The following is a 21,013-nucleotide window of genomic DNA, read 5'->3' as shown; positions in this document are numbered from 1 at the left end:
AGCCAACGAGAGCGTACAGGTCGCAGTGGTGGGTGGGAATGGGGCTTTGATGACAAAACGGATGGCACTGATTACTCAGCAAATTGAATGCAGTCTGAGTGTTGGAGGCTATTTTGTAAATGACATCGCCGAAGTCAAGGATCGGTAGGATAGTCAGTTTTATTAGGGTATGTTTGGCAGCATGAGTGAAGAATGCTTTGTTGCGAAATAGGAAGTCAATTCTAGATTTAATTTTGGATTGGAGATGCTTAATGTTACTCTGGAAGGAGAGTTTACAGTCTAACCAGACACCTAGGTATTTGTAGTTGTCCACATATTCTAAGTCAGAGCCATCCAGAGTAGTAATTCTTCCTTAGGTTTGGGGTGTCTCCCGCATGCCTTTTGGCGAACACCAACCATGTTGTTTTCTTATTTTTTTCTGACCACTCTTCCGTAAAGCTCAGCTCTGTGGAGTGTACGGCTTAAAGTGGTCCTATGGACAGATACTCCAATCTCCAATGTGGGCTTTGCAGCTCCTTGATCTCTTTGTTGTCTCTTTAATGCCCTCCTTGTCTGGTCTGTGAGTTTTGGTGGGCGGCCCTCTTGGCAGGTTTGTTGTGGTGCCCTATTCTTTCCATTTAAAAAAAAATAATGAATGACGCTCCGTGGGATGTTTAAAGTTTCTGATATGTTTTATAACCTAACACTGATTTGTACTTCCCCACAACTTTGTCCCTGACCTGTTTGGAGAGCTCCTTGGTCTTCATAGTGCCACTTGCTTGGTGGTGTTGCAGACTCTGCAGAAAGTATTCGGCCCCCTTGAACTTTGCGACCTTTTGCCACATTTCAGGCTTCAAACAAAGATATAAAACTGTATTTTTTTTGTGAAGAATCAACAACAAGTGGGACACAATCATGAAGTGGAACGACATTTATTGGATATTTCAAACTTTAACAAATTAAAAACTGACAAATTGGGCGTGCAAAATTATTCAGCCCCCCTTAAGTTAATACTTTGTAGCGCCACCTTTTGCTGCGATTACAGCTGTAAGTCGCTTGGGGTATGTCTCTATCAGTTTTGCACATCGAGAGACTGACATTTTTTCCCATTCCTCCTTGCAAAACAGCTCGAGCTCAGTGAGGTTGGATGGAGAGCATTTGTGAACAGCAGTTTTCAGTTCTTTCCACAGATTCTCGATTGGATTCAGGTCTGAACTTTGACTTGGCCATTCTAACACCTGGATATGTTTATTTTTGAACCATTCCATTGTAGATTTTGCTTTATGTTTTGGATCATTGTCTTGTTGGAAGACAAATCTCCGTCCCAGTCTCAGGTCTTTTGCAGACTCCATCAGGTTGTCTTCCAGAATGGTCCTGTATTTGGCTCCATCCATCTTCCCATCAATTTTAACCATCTTCCCTGTCCCTGCTGAAGAAAAGCAGGCCCAAACCATGATGCTGCCACCACCATGTTTGACAGTGGGGATGGTGTGTTCAGCTGTGTTGCTTTTACGCCAAACATAACGTTTTGCATTGTTGCCAAAAAGTTCAATTTTGGTTTCATCTGACCAGAGCACCTTCTTCCACATGTTTGGTGTGTCTCCCAGGTGGCTTGTGGCAAACTTTAAACGACACTTTTTATGGATATATTTAAGAAATGGCTTTCTTCTTGCCACTCTTCCATAAAGGCCAGATTTGTGCAATATACGACTGATTGTTGTCCTATGGACAGAGTCTCCCACCTCAGCTGTAGATCTCTGCAGTTCTTCCAGAGTGATCATGGGCCTCTTGGCTGCATCTCTGATCAGTCTTCTCCTTGTATGAGCTGAAAGTTTAGAGGGACGGCCAGGTCTTGGTAGATTTGCAGTGGTCTGATACTCCTTCCATTTCAATATTATCGCTTGCACAGTGCTCCTTGGGATGTTTAAAGCTTGGGAAATCTTTTTGTATCCAAATCCGGCTTTAAACTTCTTCACAACAATATCTCGGACCTGCCTGGTGTGTTCCTTGTTCTTCATGATGCTCTCTGCGCTTTTAACGGACCTCTGAGACTATCACAGTGCAGGTGCATTTATACGGAGACTTGATTACACACAGGTGGATTGTATTTATCATCATTAGTCATTTAGGTCAACATTGGATCATTCAGAGATCCTCACTGAACTTCTGGAGAGTTTGCTGCACTGAAAGTAAAGGGGCTGAATAATTTTGCACGCCCAATTTTTCAGTTTTTGATTTGTTAAAAAAGTTTGAAATATCCAATAAATGTCGTTCCACATCATGATTGTGTCCCACTTGTTGTTGATTCTTCACAAAAAAATACAGTTTTATATCTTTATGTTTGAAGCCTGAAATGTGGCAAAAGGTCGCAAAGTTCAAGGGGGCCGAATACTTTCGCAAGGCACTGTATGTGTGTGTGTGTGTGTGTGTGTGTGTGTGTGTGTGTGTGTGTGTGTGTGTGTGTGTGTATATATATATATATATATATATATATATATATATATATATATATATATATATACATACATACACATACACACACATGCCCCATACACATTATCCATAAAAATAAAATACAAATTAAGTAATTTTTTTCATTACACGAAAACCAAATAAAAATAGCACTTCACGCTAATCGCTCGAAGGGCACTGTACAATGGCGATCCTGGCCGTGACCCCACTCCCTGCGGGTGTCTCAGTGGGAGTTGGAATATGAGCATTTGACATGTTTTGACTGTTTGAATAAGAAAAATAACAAGGCCAGCATTCTAAGAAATGTGTGCATTTATCTGTAGGCCAACGGCGCACAAAGCCTAATTTATCATAACCATTACTGATAAACAAGTTGTGGTGGGAGAATTTGGGGTAAGCTGTTTTAACTTCAAGGTTTATGCTCTCAACTGTGTTGAACTGTGATGAAATGCATTTAATAGACTCCTGATTTGTCTGCAAGGCCATTGCGTTCTGGAACTGTTGCTTGTATAAAAAATACAATCATATTGTATTATCACCTCCCACTATATAAAAAAGGGACATGTAATCACTTAGTTTCTTCCCTAGCTTCACCCAGAGACAGAGCTCCCTTGCAGCTGCTTGATTAAATATTACAACTTTAGTCTTTGCCTAATCTTTTGGATCAAATTTTCCACAACAAAGTAATAATTGCTAAATTGCAGCACATACAGGGCATTCAGAAAGTATTCAGACCCATCCCCTTTTCCACAGAGGACATTTTAAGCCTGTAACGTAATAATCTAAACAAAATACCCTATAGTGACAAACACAGGTTTAGATATTCTGGGGAAGGGTACCAAAAATGTCTGCAGAATTGATGGTCCCCAAGAACAGTGGCCTCCATTATTCTGAAATGAAAGAAATTTGGAACCACCAAGATCTTCCTAGAGCTGGCTCGTCTGGTCAAACTGAGAAACCGGGGGAGAAGAACCTTGGTTATGGAGGAGACCAAGATCCCGATGGTCACTGACAGAGCGTCGGAGTTCCTCTGTGGAGATGGGAGAACCTTTCAGAAGGGCAACCATCTCTGCAGCACTTCACCAATCAGGCCTTGATGCCCCATGATCACGAGGCTACGCTCTTAGTGATTGTCTTAATTCACTGTAGAGCCTCTAGCCCTGCTCAATATGCCTTAGCCAACCCTTGAGTTCCACCTCCCACACACGCAGTGACATCAGCTGGTTTAAATGTTTTTAGAGACAATCTCTCTCATCACCACTCAATGCCTAGGTTTACCTCCAATGTATTCACATCCTTCCATACCATTGTCTGTACATTACGCCTTGAATCTATTCAATCTATAAAATTTGGAAAAATACAATGGGTCTGAATAGTTTCCAAATGCACAGTGTGTGGGTAGATAGGAGTGGCCACCATCATTCTTAAATGGAATCAATTTGGAACCACCAAGAGCGCTCACGCACCTCTCTCCACACACACAACAAGTCAAAAGTTTGGACACCTACTCATTCAAGCGTTTCTTTATTTTGACTATTTTCTACATTGTAGAATAATAGTGAAGACATCAAAACTATGAAATAACACATGGAATCATGTAGTAACCAAAAAAAGGGTTAAATCAAATACATTTTAGATTATTCAAATTAGCCACCCTTTGCTTTGATGTTGCACACTCTTGGCATTCTCTCAACCAGCTTCATGAAGTAGTCACCTGTAAAGCATTTCAATCCCAAAATCCAGCAAGCGCTATGATGAAATGTGGCTCTCATGAGGTCCATCACAGGAAAGGAAGACCCAGAGCTACCTCTGCTGCAGAGGATAATTTCATTAAAGTTACCAGCATCAGAACGCAGCCCAAATAAATGCTTCAGAGTTCAAGTAACAGACACATCTCAACATCAACTGTTCAGAGGAGACTGTGTGAATTGCTGCAAATAAACCACTGCTATAGAACACCAATATGAAGAGACTTGCTTGGGCCAAGAAACACGAGCAATGGACATTAGACTGGTGGAAATCCGTCCTTTGGTCTGATGAGTCCAAATTTGTACATTTTGGTTCCAACCCGCCATGTCTTTATGAGACGCAGACCAGGTGAACGGATGATCTCTGCATGTGTGGTTCCCACTGTGAAGCATGGACGAGGTGGGATGGTGCTTTGCTAGTGACACTGATTTATTTAGAATTCACGGCACACTTAACCAGCATGGCTACCACAGCATTCTGCAGCGATACACCATCCCATCTGGTTTGCACTTAGTGGGACTATCATTTGTTTTTTAACAGGACAATGACCCAACAAACCTCCAGGCTGTATAACAGCTATTTGACTACAAATAACCCAATCTAAACCCAACTGAGTCGGACCTAGGGTTGTACATATTGAGGAATATTCAGAGGTGGAAACTTTCCATGGGAATTAACGGAAATATGCAAATTAATATTAATACCACTTAAAATGCAGATGTTTTTTGCATTGGATATATTTAACATATCATATGGAGACAGACATAAACCTTTTACCTTAAGTAGACAATTGCAAATTATTAAATCCTTCAAAATTTTTTACGAATTTAACTTTAAATGCTATTTAATCAGCTTCTTGATATGCCACACCTGCCAGGTGGATGGATTATATTGGCAAAGGAGAAATGCTTACTAAACGGGATGTAACTAAATTTGTGCACAAAATTTGACAGAAAAAAAGATTTCAGCTCATGAAACATAGGACCTACACTTTACATGTTGCGTTTATATTCTCTCCCTCACACACACAGTTGAAGTCGGGAAGTTTACATACACCTTAGTCAAACACATTTAAACTGAGTTTTTCACAATTCCTGATATTTAGTCCTAGTAAAAATGATCTGTCTTAGGTCAGTTAGGATCACCACTATTTTAAGAACGTGAAATGTCAGAATAATAGAAGAGAAAGGATTTATTTCAGCTTTTATTTCTTTCAAAACATTCCCAGTGGGTCAGAAGTTTACATGCACTCAATTAGTATTTGGTAGCATTGCCTTTAAATTGTGTCAAACATTTCGGGAAACCTTCCACAAGCTTCACACAATAAGTTGGGTGAATTTTGGCCCATTCCTCCAGACAGAGTCAGGTTTGTAGGCCTCCTTGCTCGCACACGCTTTTTCAGTTCTGCCCACACATTTTCTATAGGATTAAGGTCAGGGCTTTGTGATGGTCACTCCAATACCATGCCTTTGTTGTCCTTAAGCCATTTTGCCACAACTTTGGAAGTATGCTTGGGGTCACTGTCCATTTGGAAGACCCATTTGCAACCAAGCTTTAACTTCCTGACTGATGTCTTGAGATGTTGATTTAATATATCCACATAATTTTTCTACCTCATGATGCCATCTATTTTGTGAAGTGCACCAGTCCCTCCTGCAGCAAAGCACCCCCACAACATGATGCTGCCACCCCCGTGCTTCACGGTTGGGATGGTGTTCTTCAGCTTGCAAGCCTCCCCCTTTTTCCTCCAAACATAATAATGGTAATTATGGCCACACAGTTCTATTTTTGTTTCATCAGACCAGAGGACTTTTCTCCAAAAAGTATTATCTTTGTCCCCATGTGCAGTTGCAAACCGTAGTCTGGCTTTTTTTAATGAAGGTTTTGGATCAGTGGCTTCTTCCTTTCTGAGCGGCCTTTCAGGTTATGTCGATATAGGACTCATTTAACTGTGGATACAGATACGTTTGTACCCGTTTCTTCCAGCATCTTCACAAGGTCTTTTGCTGTTGTTCTGGGATTGATTTGCACTTTACGCACCAAAGTACGTTCATCACTAGGAGACAGAACGCGTCTCCTTGCTGAGCGGTGTGACACCTGCGTGGTCCCATGGTGTTTATACTTGCGTACTATTGTTTGTACAGATGAATGTGGTACCTTCAGGCGTTTGGAAATTACTCCCAAGGATTAACCAGACTTGTGGAGGTCTACAATTTTGTTTGAGGTCTTGGCTGATTTATTTTGATTTTCTCATGATGTCAAGCAAATAGGCACAGAGTTTGAAAGTAGGCCTTGAAATATATCCACAGGTACACCTCCAATTGGCTCAAATGATGTCAATTAGCCTATCAGAAGCCATGACATTATTTTCTGGAATTTTCCAAGCGGTTTAAAAGGCACATCCAACTTAGTGTGTGTAAACTTCTGACCCATTGGAATTGTGATATAATTCACTGTAAGTTAAATAATCTGTCTAAACAATTGTTGGAAAAATGACTTGTCATGCACAAAGTAGATGTCCTAACCGACTTGCCAATATATATATATATATATATATATATATATATGAGGTCGACCGATTAATCGGAATGGACGATTAATTAGGGCCGTTTTCTAGTTTTGGACACCGATCATGGCCGATTACATTGCACTCCACGAGGAAACTGCGTGGCAGGCTGACTACCTGTTCTTCGAGTGCAGCAAGGAGCCAAGGTAAGGTGCTAGCTAGCATTAAACGTATCTTATAAAAAACAATCAATCTTAACATAATCACTAGTTAACTACACATGGTTGATGATATTACTAGTTTATCTAGCTGTCCTGCGTTGCATATAGTCGATGCGGTGCCTTCGCCAAACGGTTATTTAACAAGGTATTTGCGAAAAGAAAGCACTGTTGTTGCACCAATGTGTACCTAACCATAAATATCAACGCCTTTCTTAAAATCAATAAACAAGTAGATATTCTTAAACCTGCATATTTAGTTAAGAGTGCCTGCTAACATGAATTTCTTTTAACTAGGGAAATTGTGTCACTTCTCTTGCGTTCTGTGCAGAGTCAGGCTATATGCAGCAGTTTGGGCCACCTGGCTTGTTGCGAACTGTGTGAAGAGCATTTCTTCCTAACAAAGACAACCAACTTCGCCAAACAGGTTATTTAACAAAAGCGCATTTGCGAAAAAAGCACAATCGTTACACGAATGTACGTAACCATAAACATCAATGCCTTTCTTAAAATCACCAAACAGAAGTAAAAAAATGTAAACCCGCATATTTAGTTAAAAGCGATCTAGGTTAGCAGGCAATATTGAACTAGGGAAATTGTGTCACTTCTCTTGCGTTCATTGCACGCAAAGTCAGGGTATATGCAACCGTTTGGGCTCGTTGCGAACTAATTTGCCAGAATTTTACGTAATTATGACATAACATTGAAGGTTGTGCAATGTAACAGGAATATTTAGATGTATGGATGCCACCTGTTAGATCAAATACAGAACAGTTCTGTATTTCACTGAAAGAATAAACGTTTAGTTTTCAAAATTATAGTTTCCGGATTTTACCATATTAATGACCTAAGGCTCGTATTTCTGTGTGCTATTATGTTATAATTAAGTCTATGATTTGATAGAGCAGTGGTAGGCAGCAGCAGGCTCGTAAGCATTCATTCAAACAGCACTTTCGTGCATTTGCCAGCAACTCTTCGCTGTGCTTCAAGCATTGAGCTGTTTATGACTTCAAGCCTATCAACTCCCGAGATTAGGCTGGTGCAACCGATGTGAAATGAATAGCTAGTTAGCGAGGAGCGCGCTAATAGCGTTTCAATCGGTGACGTAACTCGCTCTGAGACCTTGAAGTAGTTGTTCCCCTTGCCCTGCAAGGGCCACGGCTTTTGTGGAGCGATGGGTAACGCTGCTTCGAGGGTGGCTGTTGTCGATGTGTTCCTGGTTCGAGCCCAGGCAGGGGCGAGGAGAGGGACGGAAGCTATACTGTTACACTGGCAATACTAAAGTGCCTATAAGAACATCCAATAGTCAAAAGGTATATGAAATACAAATGGTATAGAGAGAAATTGTCCTATAATAACTACAAACAAACTTCTTACCTGGGAATATTGAAGACTCATGTTAAAAGGAACCACCAGCTTTCATATGTTCTCATGTTCTGAGCAAGGAACTTAAACGTTAGCCTTTTTTACATGGCACATATTGCAATTTTACTTTCTTCTCCAACACTTTGTTTTTGCATTATTTAAACCAAATTGAACATGTTTCATTATTTACTTGAGGCTACATTGATTTTATTTATGTATTATATTAACCTCTCTGGTACAAGTGGGACGGTAGCGTCCCACCTCGACAAGAGCCAGTGAAATTGCACGGCGCCAAATTCAAAACAGAAATCCCATAATTAAAATTCCTCAAACATGCAAGTATTATCCACCATTTTAAAGATAAACGTATTGTAAGGCTTTACTGCGAAAGCACATCATGCGATTATGTTAGTTAGTCACACCTAGTCACAGAAAACCATACAGCCATTTTTCCAGCCAAAGAGAGGAGTCACAAAAAGCAGAAATAGAGATCAAATTAATCACTAACCTTTAATGATCTTCATCTCCATTTCACTGGCTGTTGGCGAGGTGGGACGCTACCGTCCCACATATCCCAGAGAGGTTTTAAGGCGCGTGCACTAAGTCCAGACGAAAAGTTTTAAAAAGTAAAACATGCCAAACGATGTTTAAAATCAATCATCCAGTTGTTTTTGTCATAAATAATCAATAATATTTCAACCGGACAAAAGCTTTGTCAATAGGAAAGGAGAAACAAGAAAGGCGCGTTCCCGATCAGGGGCATGGCTGATGAATGTACATTTTCACTGGCCACTGATTGAAAGTGCTGTATCTCCCTCATTTTTTAGGAGTAAAAGCCTGAAACAATACCTAAAGACTGGCCACATGTAGAGGAAGCCATAGAGACCGTAACTGGGTCTTAAGTCTTTCAATGAAAAAACAGCCTCTCAAAATAATAGTACTTCCCGGTTGGATTTGTCTCGGGTTTTCACCTGCCATATGAGTTCTGTTATACTCACAGACATTATGTTAAGTTTTGACAACTTTAGAGTGTTTTCTATCCAAGTCTACGAATTATATGCATAGCCTATCTTCTGGGCCTGAGTAGCAGGCAGTTTAATTTGGGCACGCTTCACATCCAAAATTCTGAATGCTGCCCCCTACCCTAGTGAAGTTAAAATAAAAAAAGTGTTCATTCAGTATTGTTGTAATTGTCATTACTTTAAATAAATTAAATAAAAAATTACAAAACGGCCGATTAATCGGTATCGGCTTTTTCTGGTCCTGGTCGACCTCTAACATCTCCCTCATTGTCCACCCAATCAAAGGATCTGAGAATGAATCTAGTACCGAAAGCATAAACTACAGCTAGCTAGCGCTGCATAAAATGTGGTGAGTAGTTGACTCAACGAGAGAGAAAGATAATTTGTTCAAAACTGACAAACTAATTCCTTCAAAAATTAAGAAGGGAGATATATAGTTTTATTTGTTGCAGCTAGCTAGTTTAGCCTATTCAAACAGAGAGGGATGCTATATTAGCTAGCTGGCTCTGGCTATCCAACACTGGAACTATTCCAAGTCAAGGTAAGCTTTTGGTTTTTATTAAATTATTGCCACCGGGGCCCGCCACATTAACTGCTAAACTGCTTTTTGATTGTAATACATGATTGTAGCGGGTTTACGAACGCATTAGATCTAGTAGCTATGTTGACTATAACGTTAGCTAATATGGTGACAACAGTGTAAGGCTGTGTGTAGTAGTTACCAGCTATGATATGAAGGTTTGGCTTGAAAGTTTTTTTTTCCTGGTCACAGACAGCTGAGGTGCTATGCACTTAGGTGCACAAGTGAAGGGATAAGGTGAGAGGAGATTGCGTAGATGCGAGAAGGAATAATACAATGAGCAAATGATCATGCTGTTTGTATGTGGCTGCCATAAAAGTGAACTGTATGTGTGTGTGGGTGATCAAGGGTGTCTTCATTCCGCCGAGTCGGTTGAAAAACGTTCCTTAAAACGGACACAACCGGAACGGGGGTAAACATACCTGAATTTGTCCAATAGAAACTTTAGTTTGCAACTGCTGGGCTAATGATTACACCCTAGATTAGATAGATGCAGGCAAGAGTGTGCAAGGCGGTATTGAATGTCACTGTCTGTCACCTTGATTACTCTAATTTCTCTCTCGACCTACGTTGTAAACTTTAATTCGTAGACTAGGTTGTAACAACCTCATGATGGGTATAGGGAAAATTAGAGTATCATGTAGTAGCTTAACCTATCGATGTTACATTGAACTGGGTGAATGGAATTTGAATGACAGTCATCCAATATGCTCTAATAGAAATAAGGCTGTGTTCATTAAAAAAAAAGTTGTCATCTTAAAAACAGAAATGCTTTGGTTATATTACATCATCTGGTGTACAATGTGTAGCCTAACCTTGTGTAATGGAAAACACTAGCAGTAATGTTAACCTCTCTCAGAATTCACACTTTAGGAAAAAATGTAACTTGACAAAACTTGGCAGTTCTGCCTGTTAGAAAGGGTTGAAGGTGCAGTTTCAGAATAGTGATCTGTCCAAATGTTGACAAGTAAGACATAGGCTACAGGGTTTCCGTTAGGAAAATGTGAGTGGCACCGGACATTTGCAATATTTAAATTGACTGGACATTTGAGAAATCTCCCGTACCCATATGCATTGGATGCGTAACCTGATCAGGAATCACATTTCAATTACGGTAATTAATATTAACAGAACATGCAAGTTGAGAATGCAATGATGTGCTGTCCTTCTTACTGAAATCTGATGTGCACTTTGAAGATGTTAGAATAACTGTCCTCATGAACTTTTCCTCAGCCAGCAAGACGAGTGACAAACAGCAAAATCACTAGTCTATGTCAATCTACTATCACCCATAGTAGAAAAGTTTACATATAGCATTGGTCAGCTTGTTGAGAAATAGCCTATTCCAAAACAGACTGTGGTGGGAAGATAGAGTCCAAATTCATACTAACAGTTGGCCTAGGCTACAAACATACAATTATTTTATAAAGCAATTGGTCTGATGCAACAGATCAGAACCGTTAGCTTAAAATGTTGATAAACTATCATTTCTTCACATTATAAGCGCAGCAAGGCAGTAGTATATGTGCAAATGTTTGTTCCATAATGCAATTAGCAGGAAAACACAATTGTCAAAAGAGCACTGCAGATGTGAGCAGTTTCATGTGACAGATGAAAATATCCCTTCGAAATGTAGAAAGAGAGGAGATCTAATTGGCTACTTTAAAGCAAGGTACAACATGCCTCATGATATGTATTAATACATTCAGGTTTAAAAAAAAGAAAGTATATGTTTTCAAAAGGCATAGCCTACTGCCTCCAGATCATTACAAAGTGGTGTGCGACACGCTCATGAAGCCTGCCTTCCGTTGCCATTTGAGAAGCTGCAGCAGCTCTCGCCTGTCTGACAGATATTCCACTCAGACTGTATGGTTGTGATAAATAAGATACATAATGAATATACTGTAGCCTAAACACACACCAATTTAATTCCACTAAATTATGCAAATTGACCTATAAGCATGACCCGTCAAATGTATTTACATCGACTGGTATTTCCACAATTGAATAGGCTAAAAAGCAGTAATACCAAATGCTAATTTTATTTACCGGCTTTCCTATTTTTGTATTGGCCAAAATCCGACTATTACTGCCTTATGGAAACCCTGGCACTGTACTACATGCATGACATCAAAAGATGGGTCTTAAAATGTGATTTTCCAAATATAAACTTGGCTATGGAGCCCTAATATACAGTACATACAGTATAGTCCAGGGGTGCCAAACATAGAGCCCGGTACAATCAGGCCCCTCGGTGGCTTGAGTAAAGCGTATTTTAATTAACTCGGCTCTTTCTGAGTCCTCCTCCTTGGTAGTGTGACAGTCAGTGTGACACTGGTCATTCTAGTTTTCAGGTATGTCGTAGGGGTGTGCCTCAGAGCTTGCTGATAAGGGGATATTTATAGTCTCCTGACAGATAGACAGATCATTGTCCTAATCTATAAGCGCATGTAGACATCTCATTGAAGACGTGTCATTTTAAACTTAAGAACACAACAAGGGAAAAAGCGATTACATTATATACGACAGCATACGCTGCATTCAGCTTTGACAATACTCAAATGTTGTAAAGTAAAAAAATACTTTAAAGAACTACTTAAATAGTTTTTTGGGGGTATCTATACTTTTCTTTACTATTTATATTTGACAACATTTACTCCACTACACTCCTAAAGAAAATAAAGTACTTCTTACTCCATACATTTTCCACAACACCCAAAAGTACTCATTACATTTTGAATGCTTAGCAGGACAGGAACATGGTCCAATTCACACACTTATCAAGAGAATATCCCTGGTCATCCCTACTGATCTGGCAGACTCACTAAACACACATGGTTTGTTTGTAAATTATGTCTGAACTGTGAGATGTAGTAGGGAGTTATAGTTTCCAACAGGCCAATATTTGACCGTTCAGAGCATAACACATGGTAATTGCCTACAAAGAACATAATCCATTGTGCATCTACACTACATGACCAAAAGTATGCAGACACCTACTCGTCAAAAATCTCATTCCAAAATCATGGGCATTAACATGGAGTTGGTCCCCCCTTTGCTGCTAAAACAGCCTCCACCCTTTCCACTAGATGTTGTAACATTGCTGCAGGGACTTGCTTCCATTCAGCCACAAGATCACTAGTGAGGTCGGGCACTGACGTTGGGTGATTAGCAGTCCAATTCATCCCAAAGGTGTTCTTAAGGTTTGAGGTCAGGGCTCTGTGCAGGCCAGTCAAGTTCTTCCACACCAATTTCAACAAACCAGTTCTGTATGGACATTGCTTTGTGCATGGGGGAATTTGCTGAAACAGGAAATGGCCTTTCCCAAATTGTTGCCAAAGTTGGAAGCACAGAATATCATTGTATGCAGTAGCGTTAAGACTTTCCTTCACTGGAACTAAGGGGCCTAGCCGGAACGATGAAATACAGCCCCAGACCAGTATTCCTCCTCCATCAAACTTTACAGTTGCACTATGCATTGGGGCAGGTAGTGTTCTCCTGCCATCCAACAAACCCAGATTTACCCATCGAACTGCCAGATGTGATTCATCACGTTTCCACTGCTCCAGAGTCTAATGGTGGCGAGCTTTACATCACTCCAGCCGATGCTTGGCATTGCGCACGGTGATCTTAGGCTTGTGTGCGGCCATGGAAACCCATTTCATGAAGCTCCTGACTAACAGTTCTTGCACTTCCCTTGCTTCCAGAAGCAGTTTGAAATTCTGAGTATTGCAACCGAGGACAGACGATTTTTACGAGCTTCAGCACTCAGTGGTCCCGTTCTGTGAACTTCTGTGGCCTAACATTTTGTGGCTGAGCCGTTGTTGCTCCTAGATGTTTCCACTTCACAATAACAGCACACAAATACAGTTGACCAGGCCAGCTCTAGCAGGGCAGAAATTTGATGAACTGACTTGTTGGAAAGGTGGCATCCTATGACAGTACCACGTTGAAAGTCACTGTGCTCTTTAGTAAGGCCATTCTACTGCCAATGTTTGCATGGCTGTGTGCTTGATTTTATACACCTGTCAGCAATGGGTGTGGCTGAAATAGCCGAATCCACTAATTTGAAGGGGTGTCCACATACCTTTGTATATATGGTGTACTTCTCCGGTCTGTGTTTCTTTTACCCCTGCTACGTTAGGTTAGTGTGGGGCAGACATGGAGAGAAGAAAGCGCGATCGTGAGGGCATATAGAGGGCAGCTGTTGCTTCAGAAGGTATTTCTACCTGACAATACATGATCTAAGTGATTGATAGTTGCAAATCAGTAGTCATAAAAGTATGCCTTATGTACTTTGAAGAACTACAAAACGGCCTATTTCTCAGGACCAGATGCTAGAATATGCATATAATTGACAGCTTAGGATAGAAAAAACTCTAAAGTTTCCAAAACTGTCAAAATATTGTCTGTGAGTATAACAGAACTGCTATTGCAGGCGAAACCCTGAGGAAAATCAAATCAGGAAGTGCCTCTTATTTTGAAACCGTTGTGTTCCTATGCATCCCTATTGGCCATTGAAAGGTATATCAACCAGATTCCTTTTTCTACATATTCCCTAAGGTGTCTAGAGCCTTTAGACGTAGTTTCACACCTTTATGTTGAAGAATGAGCGTAAACGACTACATTCCGTAAGTGGACAGCTGAGGGCTCTCAAGAGTGATTCTTGCGTAAAAGACAGAGGTAGTCATTTTTCCTCTAGCTCCTACTGAAAAGCCAATTGTCCAGGTTGATATATTATCGAATAGATATTTGAAAAACACCTTGAGGATTGATTATAAAAAACGTTTGCCATGTTTCTGTCGATATTATGGATATAATTCTTTTTTTTTTTTGCCGTTGTCGTGACCGCTATTTCCGGTGGATTTCTCAACATAACGTGCCCAACAAACTGAGGTATTTTGAGTATAAAAATAATAACATAACATTTGCTGTCTAACTGGGAGTCTCGTGAGTGAAAACATCCGAAGATCAAAGGTATTTGATTAATTTGATTGCTTTTCTGATTTTCATGACCAAGCTTCCTGCTGCTAGCTGGACATAATGCTATGCTAGGCTATCGATAAACTTACACAAACGCTTGTCTTGCTTTGGCAGTAAAGCCTAATTTCAAAATCTGAGATGACAGGGTGATTAACAAAAGGCTAAACTGTTTTCACTATATTTCACTTGTGATTTCATGAATATTAATATTTTCTAGTAATATTTTTTTGACCGTTGCGCGATGCTAATTATTGTAGTTGATGACAATTCTCCCGGACCCGGGATGGGTAGTTCCAAGAGGTTTTAAGCAGCAATGGGCAGTCACTACTAGAGGTTGACCAATTAAATCGGAATGGCCGATTAATTAGGGCTGATTTCAAGTTTTCATAACAATCGGAAATCGTTATTTTTGGACACCGATTTGGCAGATTTTTTTTTTACACCTTTATTTCATCTTTATTTAACTAGGCAAGTCAATTAAGAACACATTCTTATTTTCAATGACGGCCTAGGAATGGTGGGTTAACTGCCTCGTTCAGGGGCAGAACGACAGATTTTCACCGTGTCAGCTCGGGGGATTCAATCTTGCGACCTTATAGTTAACTAGTCCAACGCTCTAACCATCTGATTACATTGCACTCCACGAGGAGACTGCCTGTTACGCGAATGTAGTAAGCCAAGGTAACTTGCTAGCTAGCATTAAACTTATCTTATGAAAAACAATCAATCATAATCACTAGTTAAACTAGTAATATCATCAACCATGTGTAGTTATCTAGCGTGTCCTGCGTTGCATATAATCAATGCGGTGCGTATCGTTGCTCCAATGTGTACCTAACCATAAACATCAACGCCTTTCTTAAAATCAATACACAGAAGTATATATTTTTAAACCTGCATATTTAGCTAAAAGAAATCCAGGTTAGCAGGCAATATTAACCAGGTGAAATTGTGTCACTTCTCTTGCGTTCATTGCACGCAGAGTCAGTGTATATGCAACAGTTTGGGCCGCCTAATTTGCCAGAATTTTACGTAATTATGACATAACATTGAAGGTTGTGCAATGTAACAGGAATATTTAGACTTATGGATGCTACCCGTTAGATAAAATACAGAACGGTTCTGTATTTCACTGAAAGAAAACGTCTTGTTTTCGAGATGATGGTTTCTGGATTCGACCATATTAATGACCTAAGGCTCGTATTTCTGTGTGTTATCATGTTATAACTAAGTCTATGATTTGATAGAGCAGTCTGAGCTATGGTAGGCAGCAGCAGGCTCGTAAGCATTCATTCAAACAGCACTTTCGTGCGTTTGCCAACAGCTGTTTATGACTTCACTCCCGAGATTAGGCTTGTGTAAGCGATGTGAAATGGCTAGCTAGTTAGCGGGGTGCGCGCTAATAGCATTTCAAACGTCACTCGCTCTGAGACTTGGAGCAGTTATTCCCCTTGCTCTGCATGGGTAACGCTGCTTCGAGGGTGGCTGTTGTCGTTGTGTTCCTGGTTCGAGCCCAGATAGGAGCGAGGAGAGGGACGGAAGCTATACTGTTACACGGGCAATACTAAAGTGCCTATAAGAACATCCAATAGTCAAAGGTTAATGAAATACAAATGGTAGAGAGAGAAATAGTCCTATAATTCTTATAATAACTACAACCTAAAACTTCTTACCTGGGAATATTGAAGACTCCTGTTAAAAAGGAAGCACCAGCTTTCATATGTTCTCATGTTCTGAGCAAGAAACTTAAACGTTAGCTTTCTTACATAGCACATATTGCACTTTTACTTTCTTCTACAACACTTTGTTTTTTTATTATTTAAACCAAATTCAAAATTTTTCATAATTTATTTGAGGCTAAATTGATTTTATTGATGTATTATATTAAGTTAAAATAAGTGTTCATTCAGTATTGTTGTAATTGTCATTATTACAAATAAATAAATACAAATCGGCCGATTAATCGGTATCGGCTCTTGTTGGTCCTCCAATAAATCGGTATCGGTGTTGAAAAATCATAATCGGTCGACCTCTAGTCACTACCATCATGGAACTTTTAGGTAGTTTTATCCTGTGTTACAGCAAAAAGCACTAATAGCTCAGCAGGGTTAGGGGAAAGATTAGCTAACATGTAATTTAGTAGTTGCAAAGTAGCAAGTAGTTGAAAAGTTAGTAATGAGCTAAAAAAAAAAAAAAATGTCCGTGATGAGATTCAAACATAACCTTTGGGTTGTTAGAGATTCGAGTTATACGCCCACTCGTCCACTCCGACTTACCACCCTCTCGTTTTTGCTTTAAGTAACCCCTCTTATGTAACCATCCCAAAAATAACACATCATACTAATTTGGTTATTCCAGATTTACTTTTACTATGTTACGTCTATTCTGAGACTAGGCTGGACTATCAGTGACTGACAGAAAAACTGCTAATGCACAACCAAATTTCGAAATGCCACATTCTGTATTATAATGACGTTATTCTAACTCGCAACAGTAAGTTGAGAGCCCAATTGAGTTCCTAAAAAACAAGAGAGAGAAAGGGGCAACCACTAGTTGCCCATCCCTGCAATAGGGTTTATATATCAAATATAACATAACATATAGTTAGCTAGCTGAATAAAATCAACTCCATAGTGAAGGAAGCAGGAGTTGAGTTTAATCAGCGAACATATAGCTAACAAGCTAACGCTTTTATGACACGTGTAGAAAACACAAGACATCACCAACCTCTATTCAATCGGTTATTTTTCATCGGTGTCTTTGTTGGAGAAATAACGAAGGCGTCAAATCCTGCTTAATTGGGGATAACCTGCACACGTAGCTCTCTACACAGCTCGCCGACAATTCCACCAGTGACTAGTCGTTCGCGAACGAACGGCTATTCTTGAGTGGCTCTTTTGTGGTGAATGTCTCGAAGCGAATCGCATTGGCGAAAGAGCCGTGTATTTGACTCCCTGATGTGCATACTGCTACTACTGCTTTTTTGAGATCAAAACGTTTTTCTGCAGATAAGTTAGAACATAATGATCTAAAAATAGTGAATCCTCACTGCAGAAACAATAAATAGTTGAGCAGCGCTCAATCAGGTCCACGCTGATTTGTTTCAGTGCGTAAAAAATATGTACTTGTTTTTTTTTGCAGGCCATATAATAATTTGGCCAGGTGAGTTACCATTTTATTTGAGCGCGCATTTCACTATCTGACATAAAGGTATCCTACCTTTTGGGCTTTACATTGGAGATTTGCTCATTTTTCTTCGTTCCAGCAAAGATTTGTATAACTAAGCCAAGATAGACCGGAGCCTGTAGTTTCCAATGGGAGAAAAGTAATCATAGGGCAGACCCAACCACGAGCTAGTAAGATCCTATTGGCGTGTTCTAGCATTTATTTGCATATTTCAGTTATGGACGCCTACTCTGTGAAGTGCACATGTGCAATAACTCAATTCCCCTTGCACTCCTTCTAAACAACGCAATTTTATTTTTACTTTGTCAAAGGATACAGTCTAAAAAACGCAGTCCCCTATTTGTTACAGAGTCTATATTTGTAAACAGACAGCTGTATGGAGATTAAATGTTTAATCGATGAGAAAATGTGCAGAATGTCAGCCGAAATCTTCTCTCACTGCCGGCAACTGTGCTTCCTCTCATCACCATATTTGGTAGTGAGTGGAAATGCCAACCGGATGCTTCACATTTAAACATCCGGTGATGTGTTGATCTAGGTCAATTTTTAAGCGTTTTGAACCAACAGCGGTTTGGGAGCCAAATGAGCCGGCTCTTTTACGTGAGCGGATCCGGATGAGCTGCATTGACTCCTATAGCAGGATTAATTTACGCTCCTCCTGCTCAGCGGATGCTCGCAGGAAAATACATAATGAGCATAGAGAAGAATAATACATGTTGAGAACTGATGGCATGATGCATGAATGACTGTAATTAATTTATTATTTAATGTACTGATGGACACAGCTTTGTAGAACCAAAACATACACAGCCTCTGCTCAATAAACTCTAGAGCAGTGGTTCTTAACCTGGGTTCGATCGAACCCAGTCAGTCTCAGGGGTTCGGCAGAGGTCAAAGACACACATCCGACTCATATGATTCGTGATGACACGGCCCGCTTGGCCATCATTGGTTGCAGGTGATCACGCTACATCGCTTGGCCTATCTGTGCTGCAGGGAATTTGGTGTGCTCAGTAGTCGACTTGTGACTGTCGTGATGGTACGTCTTGTGATTTCTTTCGAGCAAAAAAAGAAAGTGGTCGGACGAATATGTACAATATGGATTCACATGTATAACGGAACGTGATGGGAGTCAGCGTCCTAACTGCATGATTTGCAATGCCAAGTTGAGCAATTCTAGTCTAGCCTCGGCAAAACTAAGAGAACACTTCCTTAAGCTGCATGGAGATGGAAAATACAAGAACACAACGCTCGCTGAATTCAAGGTGAAGAGAGCCAGATTCGATGAAAAGGCTACTCTGCCTGTTCTCGGCTTTGTACCCATCAACAAACCGATCCTCACAGCATCGTAGGAAGTTGCTTACCTGATCGCAAAGCAGGGCAAACCACACACCATTGGTGAAACACTCCTAAAACCAGCTGTGTTGAAGATGGCGAATATTATGCTGGGAAAAGAGGCTGAAGTTAAGTTATCCCAAATTCCTCTTTCAAATGACACCATCAGCGACAGAATAGAGGACATGAGCAAAGACATCTTGGCTCAAGTAGTTGTGTAACGGATGTGAAACGGCTAGCTAGTTAGCGGTGTTCGCGCTAAATAGCGTTTCAATCGGTGACGTCACTTGCTCTGAAGACCTTGAAGTAGTAGTTCCCCTTGCTCTGCAAGGGCCGCGGCTTTTGTGGAGCGATGGGTAACGATGCTTCGAGGGGTGACTGTTGTTGATGTGTGCAGAGGGTCCCTGGTTCGCGCCCGGGTATGGGCGAGGGGACGGTCTAAAGTTATACTGTTACAGTTGCAGATCTGATTTCAAGCCCGGCAAAATTCAGCCTTCAACTCGATGAGACCACAGACGTTTCCAATCTAAGCCAGCTTGCTGTATTCGGGCGCTATGTGAAAGACGACGTGATAAAGGAAGATTTTTTATTTTGTAAGCCTCTTACAACAACAACTAAGGCAGCCGATGTGAAGAAACTTGTGGATGACTTCTTCAAAGACAACAATCTTTCGTGGGATATGGTTTCTGCAGTTTGTTCGGACAGAGCTACAGTCATGCTGGGAAGAAAGTCTGGTTTTGGTGCGCTGGTGAAAGCCGATGCACCACACATCATTGTTACGCATTGTATTCTGCACAGGCATGCGTTGGCAACAAAAACCTTGCCTCCAAAACTGGCAGAAGTATTAAAAATTGTAGTGGAATGCGTGAACTATGTGTGAACTAGTGCTCTGAGGCACCGCATCTTCAGTGCGCTGTGTAAAGAAATGGGCTCTGAATTCGAGGTACTTCTGTACCATTCTAACGTTTGGTGGTTATCCCGGGGACAGGTGCTGAATCGTGATTTTGCCTTGCGTGTGGAATTAGCCCTGTTTTTGCAAGAGCACCAACATTGTCATGCAGATTGCTTCAAAAATTCTGAGTTCATTCTCATTTTAGCGTACATGGCTGATATCTTCGCAGCTCTCAATCATCTCAATCAAAAGATGCAGGGCGGTGGAGTCAACATCATCGAAGCGGAGGAAAACCTGAAGGCTTTTAAAAAAAAGCTACCGTTATGGAAACGACGAACAGAGAACGATAACTTCGCAAACTTTCCCCTGCTGGACGACTGTGTAAGTAAGATCGAAGATGTATCTGGAATCGGAGACATTTCTGTACCCGCGGAACTGAAGCAAGCAATTGCCACACACTTAGATGAGCTTGCAAAGTCTCTCGGCGGATACTTCCCTACAAGAGAGTCATATCCAGCATGGGTGAGACAGCCATTCACATTTAGTGTTGAGACAACAGATGTCAATGATGAATACCTCGATGAAATCATTGAAATTCAGCAGAGCCAGGTTCAACAGCAGCTCTTCAGAACAACAACGCTTTCAACGTTTTGGTGTCAACAAATGGTAACGTACCCTGTTATTGCTAAGAAAGCTCTGGAGATTTTCATACCGTTTGTTACAACA

The 21,013-nt window shown here is 40.6% G+C and overlaps 1 protein-coding gene across 8 annotated transcripts in view; it reads right to left on the bottom strand.

Annotated features, from left to right (window-relative positions):
• Positions 1-18,241, bottom strand: part of LOC110488055 (DENN/MADD domain containing 3a) — a 50,467-nt gene extending 32,226 nt beyond the window's left edge. For 4 of the 8 annotated variants that reach the window (XR_016493537.1, XR_016493538.1, XM_021560033.3 and 1 more), the window contains exon 1: positions 17,602-18,105. The gene's annotated coding sequence lies outside the window, so the exon portion shown is untranslated. Of the gene's footprint in view, positions 1-17,601 lie in introns of all 8 variants that reach the window. The other 4 variants (XM_090227696.1, XM_090227698.1, XM_090227694.1 and 1 more) reach the window with 3 other exon arrangements.
• Positions 18,242-21,013: the final 2,772 nt, after the last annotated feature.

Source organism: Oncorhynchus mykiss, chromosome 30, assembly GCF_057628025.1.
Source record: "Oncorhynchus mykiss isolate SJ-2025 chromosome 30, ASM5762802v1, whole genome shotgun sequence".
In the NCBI taxonomy this organism is placed as follows: domain Eukaryota; kingdom Metazoa; phylum Chordata; class Actinopteri; order Salmoniformes; family Salmonidae; genus Oncorhynchus; species Oncorhynchus mykiss.
This window is presented reverse-complemented; position numbering and strand designations above follow the sequence as displayed.